Raw genomic sequence first — 12,914 nt, 5'->3', positions numbered from 1 at the left:
CAGTCAGTAAACTTATGAGCGGTCCTAATCCAGACTAGGGCAAAATCAGACTATTTGTTTTAAATCATTGCTGTGAATTTAAGCTCATGCAGACAACTTTAGACTGAAGTTCAGAACAGGCTAGGCAAATTAAGAAACGTATGTTAGCACTCGTTATCTATTACCTCCTCTGACCCAGCTTCTCATTACTCCTTACCCCTAGGAATGAGATCAAGTTTACCCAAGGGGTTCTCCCCAGGCCATCAAGAGAACTTCCAGGGGAGAGAACCACCCAGGACAAAAGCCAGGTTTACAAGTTTTAATGGGCCATGAATTCAGAGACAAGCATCAGCACAAACAATACTAATATATCCAGCAACAGAAAATTTTGCTATTTGCCAGGAAGATTAAGTAACATTTTAAAGTATTACCCAAATGCACACATTGGCATTTTTTCACACGTACTAAACAGATTCCTAGGGAAAGATCCCAACAGAAGAGGAAGTCAGAATTAAAAAAAAAAAAACCCTGCAGATTAACAGGCAAAGCCACAAACATAAATACACTTTTTATGTTAGTGCTTCACAACATTCTGAAGGACTGTTTAGAAGAAGCACAAGCATCTATGTTCTGCGAGGTTACTCCAAATGGGTAAATATTTTTATTCTATACTACGGTAAACGTCTTCAGCCAGAGAGTGCTCAGTCCAGCCCAAAACTTGCATCTGGATGATAAAGGTTAAAGGCCTAATGCTAACAGCTAATAAAAAGTCCTCCCATTTAAATCTGCCTATATTTAACTCTGAAAAGCTCTTACTGAATTCTGTGTTCTGACAGAACTTTTAGATGAATAAGACAAAGTGACAAGCAAAAAATTATTGGGAACGTGTATTTAACAACTGATTCTCCTGGAGCAGGCAAGAATTAGCCCCTGGACTCTCTGGAATGATGACCTGTGTTTTATGAAGCTGAACTGGAATTACCCTGCCAGTAAACCAAAAATTTCCAAAACGTAGTTTATTAGGTGTACAGATAACCATATTTCCCTTTAAATTATTTTGTTATCTTAGATTACAATGTCTTCAGTCAAACCGCCAAATAACTGCTCTTTGGCTGCTTGCACACCCCATTAAATAGCACAATATCTAGCTAGTACCCACACAATAAATGTTTTCCCCTTTTATAAAAAGAGATTTGCTATCTATAAAAAAATATTAATACCTCATCAACCATGAAAATCCTTGAAAAACAGGCCAAGAATATCCTAAATGTTTGGAGTGCTTTAGTTTAGACAGTCACAAACAAGTATCAAAATCGTTCTAGAGACAGGTCCCAAACTGCTGAAATAAGAATTACATTTAAAGATGCTCCATATCATTCACTGTACTTACACCAGTATCAGTAAACGTTAGCATACATGGGGAAAAAGAGTGCTTGGTGGTTTAAAAAAAAAAAAAAAACCAAAACCAAAAAACCACACACACAGGAAACCTTAGTGACTATTTGCAGCCTTTATCTAATGATTGTCAGTTTAAATACTGTCAGTCAGCAACATTGCCAAGGATAACATCAGCTGAAAAATATTCAATAGGCCACAAAAGCTTGCTACATGAATGTAAATAAAACTGAGGTAATACGTAAGTGTACGGTAATACACTAACGTATGGTTTTTTCAGAGTTCTAGTCCTAGCTTAAAAAAAAAAAAAACATCCCAAACCTCTGTACTTCCTTCCAGTATATGCACAGGCAAGGTCTGAATTATACGAAGCTGCTGTAACTTCAGATGCAAATGTCACATTGGAGTGGAGTTAATCACTCTGAAGGAAAAAAAAGGCTTTATATCTTTTGAATGCTTCCAATAAGATCTCATTTCTATGTGACAAAACAGGTTTTATGGTTCAGCCACATTTAAGACTGGGTCAGCTGTAGAGAACCCACAGAATGTATTACAATAAAAAGAGTGTGAACAGAAATGGGAACAGCTGTGCTTTATTACAAACCTGGGGCTGTTTTAACTACAAAAGTTTCTTTATGCCTTTAAGTTTCTGTAGGACACCGCCATTCTGAGCAGCAGATTCAAAACTCCCATTTCAACAACAACAAAATACTTGGTTTAGTCAGATTTATCTTTTTCTGTATCTCACCTATAAGCTAAGGGCAAATTAGTCTTTCTTCTCAGACATGCCACTTCCCTCCATGCCCCAAAATCACATTTTGTAATCACACAGCCTAATAATAAATGAACCGGCAAATTGCTGGTAATGAAAATGCAATCAAGTCTTTTTCATTCAAAACCCTTTAGTCATCTCAAGTATTCTTAGCTAATAAAACACAGATCACCATCACATTAAAAACAAAAAGCTATTCAATATTTTTAAAACAATTATCCACTCCACTATCCCAGGGGGAGAGTTTACACTGTTTTTGATTCTGATTCGTATTCAATATGATTTTTCTAAGAAGAAACAGAGAAATACTTCAGTTCAAGAAAATCCCTCAAGAAATGACTCATTTTTTGCACATATTGGTGGAAGGTCCCCAGAATAATAAAAAGCATCTGTTACCAAGTAAGTATACTTTATTTTTCTTGTTAATTTCATTAATACAATGCAAGTACCTCAAAGCACTGTTTACACTGACATCTTAATAATGCAAGTAGTAACTTCTAAACTCATTTCTTAAAAATCATGCTACTTGAGATTATCTGCTTCTCTTTCCTTTCATTATTTCCTTTTTGGTATTTATTAGAGATAACTAACTTCTTCAGTCCACTATCTTCATAAAAATAGAAGTGCATTGGAGGGAAAAAAAAAAAGACCATGCATATAGATATGTTTGTGTACGTATACAAATATAAGTTAATGTAATGGTGACAGGATGAGGCCAGATCAATGTGTCAGATGAGACAGTTATGTATTTTTTCCATTATGCAATTTTTTTATAATTTTGATTAGGTTTTGTCAATGCTTTCCAGATTCTTATTTTGTAAATACCAGCTACTTAAAAGGAAATTAATTCTTCATCTAAACTGCTAATACTATGCTTACACAGATAAACTATTTATAAAAAGACAAGAATTTTGAGATAAATTGGTTGTGGTAGGAATTATTCACCATATACTATAATTTTTCAGTTAATGCATCAGTAAATTTTGCAAAATCAACTTTTCAATGGGACAGATCAACAGCAAGAAATGAAAGAGGCAATGAACTATGATGATGAGCCAAAAAACCGAGGATCTTATTCAGCATTCCCTCCATAACTCTGAGGATAAACCTTTTCTCCTACACTGACTTTAAAAAAAAAAAAAAAACCCAACAACAAAGTATCCATCTGACAAGACCTAATGCAAAACTGAAATGGAATATGTTTAAACAACAAAGTATAACTGAGCTATCACTCAAGTTGTTTAGAATAGAAGTCAGCATTGGCACTATTCCACTAATTATTCCTTAGCGGGGTTTTTTTGCAATAGCTGGCACAGTTCTTATGTGTTATATAAAGAGTCAAGAAAGAAATGAAAGCAATCAAAAAGAAATTAATACATATTTTCTTAAGCTCACATAATACTGAACATTCACATTAATCAGTCTTTAATCTGTGACTTTCAAAAACAACCTATTACAATCAAGCTGTAGATCAATTTTGCCATTGTGATGGTCTGATCATGCCTTTTCCATGGATACCATTGCTACACCTAGTGTAAGTGGCAGAACTGGATACTTTTTCAAAACATTAATGTGTTAAAAAAAATTGAAAAATTACAGTGTCAGGAAAAGTCAAAGGGAAAAGGTATAATAAAAACCAAGAGCAAAGAGAGCTCAGGAAGTGACAAGAAGAAGGGGAAAAAAGAGTATTTCAGAATGCCAGGCCTCCCAAGATCTATTTCAACAGCAGCTGGTGTCCCTTGGAGCTCCTTTATAATGAAAATCTGAAGTGGAAACTGTTCAATATTCCAAAGTTCATTTTTATAAAACAACTAAACTGTAGACAGCTGATGAAAGGCGAGCTGGGCTTCTGGCAATAGTACAAAAGAGCGATGGCCTTATTCTTCACAAGACGAAATACAGAAAACAAAAAATATATATTTCTAGCTGCTCTCTCTCATTTATCTTAATCCTTATTATTTTCTTTTTGCTTTGCTCAAAAATGTTCATAATGAAAAAATGCAATACTTTAGCTACAAGTACTACTAGCAATAGCAGTAACTCTTCTAACTTCTAGAAACAGCAAGCCTTATCAACAGGTAAGTTATCCTACTAGGCACTTTTAGAAGTTTACTAATAATGGTTGATAAAGGAAAATACAGGTTTGATCTTCAACATACCGAGACATTTGGTTTCTTTTCAACTTTATTTTAGGTCTTACCAGTGAGTAGTTGGCAAGACAACTGACCACCTTTATAAAAACAAAATCAGCTTTATCTCAAGTTTCAAAGAAAGCATACTAGTTGGAACTCCAGTTACCTAGAAGGAAGTCTTCATTAAGAAATATTTAGGGTATAAGGCTGCTTCTCTTTTTTCATGCATTTTATTTTATTTCTCCTAAGCTCTAATTAGGCTTGAACATGAAAAGCCTGAAGAGCAGACATAGTGAAAAACAAAACTATACGTGAAAGGTGAATCTATGATATTCATAAAATCAACATAGCTTTCAAAAAAATGAAGTATTCATCACTGCATCACATATTACTTGAATTATAAGCAGGGACTCCAAAAAATCATTGGATTTACAGAACACAGAAGTTTAAAACGACATGGACTTCTTTCCCAGTTGTGGTAAATCCAAAATTCCCCATCTGACTGCAGCTGATGTGTTAGAACCAGTCACTCTTCTGTTCTGCCATCCCTCTGCTTGAGACAGGGCACCTAGTTATCTCCCTCATTCAGCCAGCACTGATCATTCCCAGAAAGATTAGCACCTTAACTAGGTGCAACATTCAGACAACATTAACAGCCTGTTCCACTTACCAACATCCAGTGTTTGTTTTAAATATTTACATTCAGATTAAGTGTATGAGATTTTGTTTGAAAAATATAAGTTTCATAATATAAAATTAATAAAAGGGATCCTCTCTTCCGATGAAACTGAAGAGGTATCATTACTTAAGTACTACAACTTGTTACAACATATCAATGTTAACTGACCAAGCTACTGAATCCTGTTATTATCTCCCATAAAACAGATCTATAATATAACACCAAGCCTACCTAATTCACACAGCAAATCTAGCAGTGATTTAAATACAATTACCAATGAAAACTAAAAAGGGAATTCGGTCTGTAACGTTAAATATTTCATTCAGACATTAAACATTTGCCTGTTCGCACAGCTATCCTTCCCCTTTCAGAAAGTACTGTTCAGACTGTATATTGATGTTTCCCCCTTATAGAGAATGACAGGATAACATCACAGGATAATTCATGTTTTAAGGGACGTCAGGAGGTTTCTAGCCCAATCTCCTGCTTAAAGCAGCGTCAACTAAGACATCAGATCAGGTTGCTGGGGGTTTATCCATTTGAGTCTTGAAAACTTTCAAGGAGGGAAATTGCACAACTTCTCTGAGTAATCTTTTCCAATGCTTGACTGAATATCTCAGCACCTTTCCTTGATTTTTACAAACAAATTAAATTTAGCAGTTGTTAAGCTGAATTGCATTACTCAAATTTTATGGATAAGAAAAACAATTTTATGCAGAAACTAATACAGCATTAAATTCAAGTACATGCCTAACAACTTTGAGTACTGGCTTGACCAGGAATCAACAGCAACTTACAGTCACACCCTTGTGTTCAAATATTTTGCTAAACTGGAGAAAATTGAATTGTCCATGGTAAAGCAGGATGTTTCCAATAAAGCTATAAAAAGAACAGCTATCTCATGACTAAATCATGACCTCTACGCTACAAGCTAACTCGTTTGCATGGGAACAACACATAATCTGGCCACTATGTGTCAATTATTAAAGTATTACATAAATACAAGCAAAGAACTTGTCAAATATGTATATTTATGTTTCTTCGTTTCAACACTGCACTTGCTCATATGAGCTCTTAAGAAGATTCCACAGATGATACAAAAATGTTTTTAAATATTATCTCACATTAATTATAATATTCAGTCTGTGGTGCAAACCATAATTCATCCATGCCCCACATTTCAGACACGAGCGCTACTAAGTTATTGCCAATAGTATTTCTATCACATCAAAAGGACTACCTTACATAAACAAAATACTATGGTGCAGTGGTAACTCCACCCGTCACAGTTTTATTCAGATCTCAAATCAGTGAGAGGCTTACATCTTCTTTTCGTAAATACTTCTCTAAAGTAGCTATGACAAAACCTTAACATAAAACGAAAAAAACCCGTATAAACCCAAACCAAGCCCAAATCATCAGTTATTTTATTTGCCAGCCCAGAAACCCTCAAAACACAGCAGAGTTAAGCAAAAATACAGTACATGCTCCAGTCAGAATTGCTGATGTCTCTTCATAATCAGGACTATTTAAGTGGCTCAGCATTTCTAATGTTTACTACTACTTACAACTTTCGCAAAGTAAGTGTCCTGTCTGTCCTTGCTTTCTGCTAATGCCGATGTAGAAACACATACTTACATGCTTCATTGAAAAATCCATTCAAGAGTTCAATTTTTAAAAGGAACAATGGAGGAAAAACACATCAATTTTTTTCTTCTTTCTTTCAGCAAGCGTCTTTTACTTCAAAAAATGTTAGTGACTATGGTTTGAAGCCATCAACATAGGCAAGCTTTGAGTTAATGCTACGCTCTTTCCTATATCTCTAAAAACGTACCAAAACCTAACCAACTTCTAAGAAAGTAATGTGTTGTTTCAGTGCAGAAGAACAAAAGCCACCTTATGGTCTATGAAGAGGGGTAAAAATTGAGACCAATGTCTGGTAAAGGCATAGAAAAAGTGACTGGAGACTGAGAAGAGGAGGAGACTAGACTAGACTGATGTAGCAAATTAAGAGGAAGCTCTGGGAAATAAAGAAAAGTAAATGGAAGGAATGCTGATGGGCAAAAAGCAAGGAGAGACAGGACTGGCTGAGACAAGAAACTGAAGACAAATTTGGAATGATTACTTCATCTTCAAAAATGAAGACTGAGACTGGCTAGAGGAGGATAAGGAGACTGTCTTTAGGATACATGTATAAAGGATGAAGTGAAAAGGACTGGCAAAAGAGCCCTCATCCACCATGATACATTCTCTCTAAAGCCTAGAATAGAAAGGACTCCAGTCTTTTACCACTCTTCCACTATTAGAAGTACCTGTGCAAATGCACTACAAACTATGCCATTCGGCTTTATCACGCATGTATATAAAAGGGACTGCATTCTCATAATGCTAAAAGTTCAAGAGCTTTTTCAAAGGATTCGACTTTTCCAATCCTGTTGATAACCATTGGGGGTCCAATTCAGTAACACAAGAAATTTACTTTGAGAGTTGAAAATTTTCTGTGTTTTCTTGGGTTTTTTTTTTTAAATTCCCTTAAGTTTAATTTTCTAGGTTTTAAGAAAGTATATGGGACATGTATGCACATTTTACCCCAAAAACAACATGAAAGAATATTATTAAGGTTACTAAATCGACCACTCAAAAGTTATAAAATGACAAACACTGTTGTCTGTGCAACCATAATTCACTTCCCTTGAGTGTGTACATTTTTATACAATATTTAAATAAACATGTACTGCTTCTTCAAAGTTACCTTGCCCCACTCAGTGCACAGGATGAACATGCACAGAAGATGATACAGAACCTACTGCAGGTAGGACTCTTGTCTTACCTACTGAAGAATAGGAATATGTGTAGTGCATGAGGCAGGGCTTACAGAAAGAAAAAGGGACAGGGGCTCTGTAATATGCCACAAAGGCTTTAATGATTAAAGTCCTCCCTTTCGTAGTTTCCCCCATTTCTCTTGCTGTTATGCACACCATTTAACCCAAAATTCCCACAGTTTGTAATTAACTGTGAATTCCTCTTTTCCCCATCCACTCTGCAGACACATTCACAGATGTGTGGAGCACTCAGGACTGTTACTAAAAGCAGTGGCAGTTGTAACTTGAGCAAACATATTTACAAGAACTGTAGAAATTTCAAGCTGGACATCAAAAATGAGTGAATATTTTTCACCTAACCCTCTTTGGGCCTCTGCTCACCATCTGTAAAATTCTTGTCTCATCTTAGGTAGTGTTTGATAAACTAATAATTATATATGAGGCATTCTGATCATGTAACGATAAGCACTTCAGCAAAGCCCATACAGATGTTACCAGTTCTGCCTTCAAAGCAGAGTTGAGTAATATGGAGTAAATAAATCATGGGTTCGCATAGTGATCAATTAAAAATACTGAATTTTGTTAAGTGAGCTCCATCCAACCCATGCACTGAATGAGACAGGGTTCCTGTAGAAAAAAGATGGTATGTGATCGTGTAGTTCAGACTGTATCAGAAAGACATGCTCAAAAAGGCACTTATAAGCTCTTTATTCCATAACCTTAATAACACGGGATTTCTTCTACAGAAAGTGTTTAAGATACTTGATTTAAGATTCTATGAAATCAAGTGAGTTCTTGCATTATCATGCAGCTGTGTTGAGGTTGCACTACTTTTTGGTGTCTGTCAGAAGTAAAACTGGAAATCTCTTGTTGGTTTAGAATAGAATTATAGATAACACAAACATGCACAGGAACAGAAGTGATTTGCTTAGCTTCTAATTTTTACTTTTTGCAAAATTTAGGGATGGATAAGGAATATTTTGATGCAGTGTCAACTATCACTAAACGCAAATACAAAAACTAAGCATCTGATGCTGATAATACACATTCAAATGTAAACAAAAGCTCCATAATGTAAACAAAAGTTCCATACTACCAACAGGCTCCTGCAACATTAAGGAAAGTTCTTATACAAGAACTTTTGGTCGATTATTGTTATTTATACAACATGGGTCAAAGATCATCCTTTCATAGGGATTTGTACACCATTTGCACTGCAAGAAAGACATCTAAAAGTTACTAATGGTAGAAGAGAAAAATTGAGAATTTTCATAACTTCAGGTTATTTCAGAAAGCTTTCCCCTGCTCTTATGCAATTTGAAGTCCTGTGTTCATTATTTTCACTGGTTTACAAGTAACTTTATAGAAAAGTGATATTAAGTAAAGTATATTTGTTAACACCTCCTTTGATACAGCCACCTCTGCACAGGTGGCTGCATTTTTAGGCAATTTTTTGCCTAAGATGTACACACCAGTAATTACATAATAGTTTGTTTTTAAAACCTTAAAGAACCCTTTAAATATTTTTTATGTGCTTTAATATGATAATGATTGAAAACATTCTTAGCTCACAGGTCATAGTCTACTTTCATTACTAAATGGAGCATAATTTATTAACTGCATAGATAATCTCCGGTAGGTTCTATAAGCAGAATTAAATAGCGCTTCGTAGAGCAGATGGAATTCCTAAAGAGCCCCTCACGCAGTCTGCAGCCCAGGCAGAGCATCACGGGCATGCTCAGCCCCTTCAGGTGACTTTTAGGAGAGCTCAGCAAAAGCAATGTCCGCAAGTGGTATTTCTGTTCTCACCAGCAGGTGTTACTATAGTCAGTCTGAATTACTGCCATTTACGGAAAAGTGACACAGAAAAGAAGCATAATTAGCATTTTACCAGGGGAAAACAAAGTGAAACACTATTATTTTTACCGCAAGAACGTGCAATGAAAAAAATCCCGCTTTAGCTGATCACCATTAAACGCACCCAACACGCACACAAGTAAATGAGACGGAGCAAGGCTGCCTCTGGGCGCGCAGAGTGCTCTGAAAGACAACCCGCGCAGCAACAGCGCTGCTGAAATAATGCGCTGTAAAAACACAGTACGGATACATTTTCCACACGCTGCCAAAATCCATACACGCGCCAGCAAGAACCAGGGACGAAACCGAGAATTAGCTTTTCCCTGCGGCACCCTCCCGCCGCCCCTCCGGCGAGCCGTGCGGCAGGCGCAGCACGGAGGCAGGGCAGCTCGCCTCTCCCCCCGCGAAGCCCGCGCTCGCGAGGGGACAGCGTCCGCCAGAGGATTACCTAGGGAAGGCGTCCCGCTTTCGGCAGCCCGGGGGTCCGAGTAATCCCGTCCCCAGCGCCCAGTCGCCCTGGGAGGGGGCGGCTCCCCCACCTCCCCCGCCCGCTTTCCGTGCCGTGTAACGACCGCCGCCCCCGGCCGCCTCACAGGAGCGGGCCCCGCCGCCCAGGCCCGGGCTCCAGTACCGCCTGCGGGCCAACGACGCATCTGCGGAGGAGCTCGCGGCTCCCCCGCCGCCCAGCCGCGGGGAGAGGGGCCGGGGCCGCGGCCGCCCGCCACCCACCCCACACCTGCCCCAGCTCCCCCGGCCGCACCGGGGAAGCTGACTCCCCGCCACGGCAGGGCCCCCGACCGCGCAAACCCGCCCGCGCCCGGCCCCGCTGCCGGGGCGGCCCTCTCCCCTCACAGGAGGCAGCGCCGCGCCGGCAGCTCTTACTCGCTTCTCTGAAGCGGGACCCCGCTGCGCAAAGCTACGACGCGAGCCGTGCCCTACCTGTGCAGTGCTGCCGCACAGGCGGGCTGTCACCCCGCGGCGTCCCGCCTCAGCTGCGCACGCCTGGGACGGCTCGGCTCGGCTCGGCACGGCACGGCACGGCCCGCCGCCCGCGCGCCAGCCTGACAGCTGCCCGCGCGCTCCCCCCTCCCGCCGCCGCGCGCGGGGCCGCCGGGGCCGAGCGGGGCGCGGAGAGCGGCGGCGGCTGATTGGACAGGGGTGATGTCACTCGTGCGCGCGCGCGAGCGAGCGCGGCCGTGAGGGGAGAGTGGGGAGGGCGGGGCGCGGTGAGGGGAGACGTGAGGGAGAGTGGGGAGAGGTGAGGGGCGGGCGGGGAGCGGCGAGGGAGAGGAGCGGGAACGGCTGAGGGCAGAGTGCTGCGGGAGAGCCGGGAGAGCCGTGCGGAGTGGGAGGGGAGGGGAGGGGAGGGGAGGACGCGGTGAGAGCAGAGTGAGGAGAGCCGCGTGGAGGAGGTGAGCCTGGCGAGGTGAGGGGCGAAGGGCCGTACCAGCCGGCAGCCCTGGCACACGCACGCAGATTTACCCACGCTCGCAGGGGCAGACGTGCGCTCTGCACATGCCCAAAGGGAGGGTGAAGCCCAAATGAAGCTGCTGCCCGGGCCCGGGCCGTGCCCCTCAACTGCGCCCGCATCCACGGACTGCAGAAGAAGAGGCGGGAGACGAGACGGACCTCAGGGGTGCAGCTGGGCAAGAGGCGTGATGCTCCGCATCCTCGAGAGATGTGCCCACTAACGCCAGGTCCAAACTTTCAATTAATACCCTCCTCCCAAGTTAGGAGAATAATTTTGAAATGACAGGATTTTTCTTATGCCTCAATTTATTTCCTGGACTTTGCATCTTCTATGCAGGATCATATTTCTTAATTATTCTTCATCACCACAAAGGCTAGATATTTATTTTTAAAGCCACCACCTCTCCCTTCAGCCCAAGTCCTGTGGTATTTTCCACTTTGTAAATTGCTGCAGAAATCAAAACTCCCAGAGGGAAAAAAAGACAAAAGGGCTGTGTGAATGCACAGGCAGGAAGGTTCCCTGTCCTAAAATAAGTATGGGGCTTGCTGCATACCTGCTTGGAGGAAAGCAAGCAGGGCCAGAGTGAAGAAATGATCCACTGAGGACTCAAGAACTGCCAAATTTGTGATGGCTGCTGCAAGAAGGACTCATGAGGGGTGGAACATGGAACCCGCAAAACTAACAGACATGAGTTCTATAAAACACAACTTTTGAGGGGAGCAGAGGCTGCAACCATGACACTTTATATTTACAGAGTGACAGATAACACACAGTCACTAGCTGGCAGAGCACAAATAACTCTTGAGTAGGTTTTGCCACCTGCACTAAGCAATAAGGACCAGAGAGTGAAAAACTTCAGTTAGTCCAAGGCCCTCAGCCCGACAGCCTGAAGCCCCTTCTTGCTCCATGATCAATCCTTTATGTTGGGAGTAACACCAAAGGGTATACATTTCCCCTTATGAGAAATCAGGTCTCTGCAGTAGAGAGGTTCTTTTTTTCAGCAACTTGAGGTAAGGAGGGGCAGGAGGAAGTAAGTCAGGACTGCTTCACTTGTAGCCATCATCTCGGGTAGTTTTTGCATGTCTGAAAGGATTTAAACTCACGCCTCTAAAACACGAGATACCACTGACCTTACGGCTTTACAGTCTGCAGATTGCAGCAAATACCATTATGTCGATCACAGTGAATCATACTCTCACAACCATATGGGTCAGAAGCTTGTTGTTCAAGGATAAAAAAGATGATAGTTCATAAAAAAATCCTAATAGATTCTCGTTTAATCATTCCAGAGTTGGAGATTTAGGCTTGGGTCTTTAATTCCCGTCTCTTAATCCAATACTGAGCATTGTATGCGTACACAAACACGCAGAAGAGGAGAAGGGCTCTCGCTGTGGGTGTGCTCTCAAAGCAACAGGGACGGAGGTTGTATGCCAGGGAGAAAACTGGGTGGTACCAAAGGTGCAGAAAAAATGGGAAAGAAAGACTGAATAGCAGAGCATATTAGGGTAGACAGGTTAGATTATACATATTGGCAAACATTATATAGTAACAGAACAGAAGGCACTTAAAATATTAGTGAAACACTGGCACAGACTTCATCTGATCTGCAGTTTTTAGACACCTTAACTGCTTTCTTACAGTGAGGACCATAAAACCGTTTCAGCCCCTGGCAGGGTTTAGAGCAGTCATAGGACTGCTCTGAATGGCGTTTGGTCCCAAAACTACCTCAGGCTGCATTTTGCAGCTAGAAGGACTAAAACGTGAAAGTCAACTTCAGGGTGATTTGCTGAAGGGAGTGCTAGGCTGC

At 40.9% G+C, this 12,914-nt stretch overlaps 1 protein-coding gene across 1 annotated transcript in view; it reads right to left on the bottom strand.

Annotated features, from left to right (window-relative positions):
* Positions 1 to 10,745, bottom strand: part of CNTN1 (contactin 1) — a 268,296-nt gene extending 257,551 nt beyond the window's left edge. The window contains exon 1 of the mRNA XM_075147813.1: positions 10,576 to 10,745. The gene's annotated coding sequence lies outside the window, so the exon portion shown is untranslated. The remainder of the gene's footprint in view (positions 1 to 10,575) is intronic.
* Positions 10,746 to 12,914: the final 2,169 nt, after the last annotated feature.

This window comes from Calonectris borealis, chromosome 1, assembly GCF_964195595.1.
Source record: "Calonectris borealis chromosome 1, bCalBor7.hap1.2, whole genome shotgun sequence".
Lineage (NCBI taxonomy): Eukaryota > Metazoa > Chordata > Aves > Procellariiformes > Procellariidae > Calonectris > Calonectris borealis.
The sequence above is the reverse complement of the archived record's forward strand: the minus strand, read 5'-3'. Positions and strand labels throughout refer to the sequence as shown.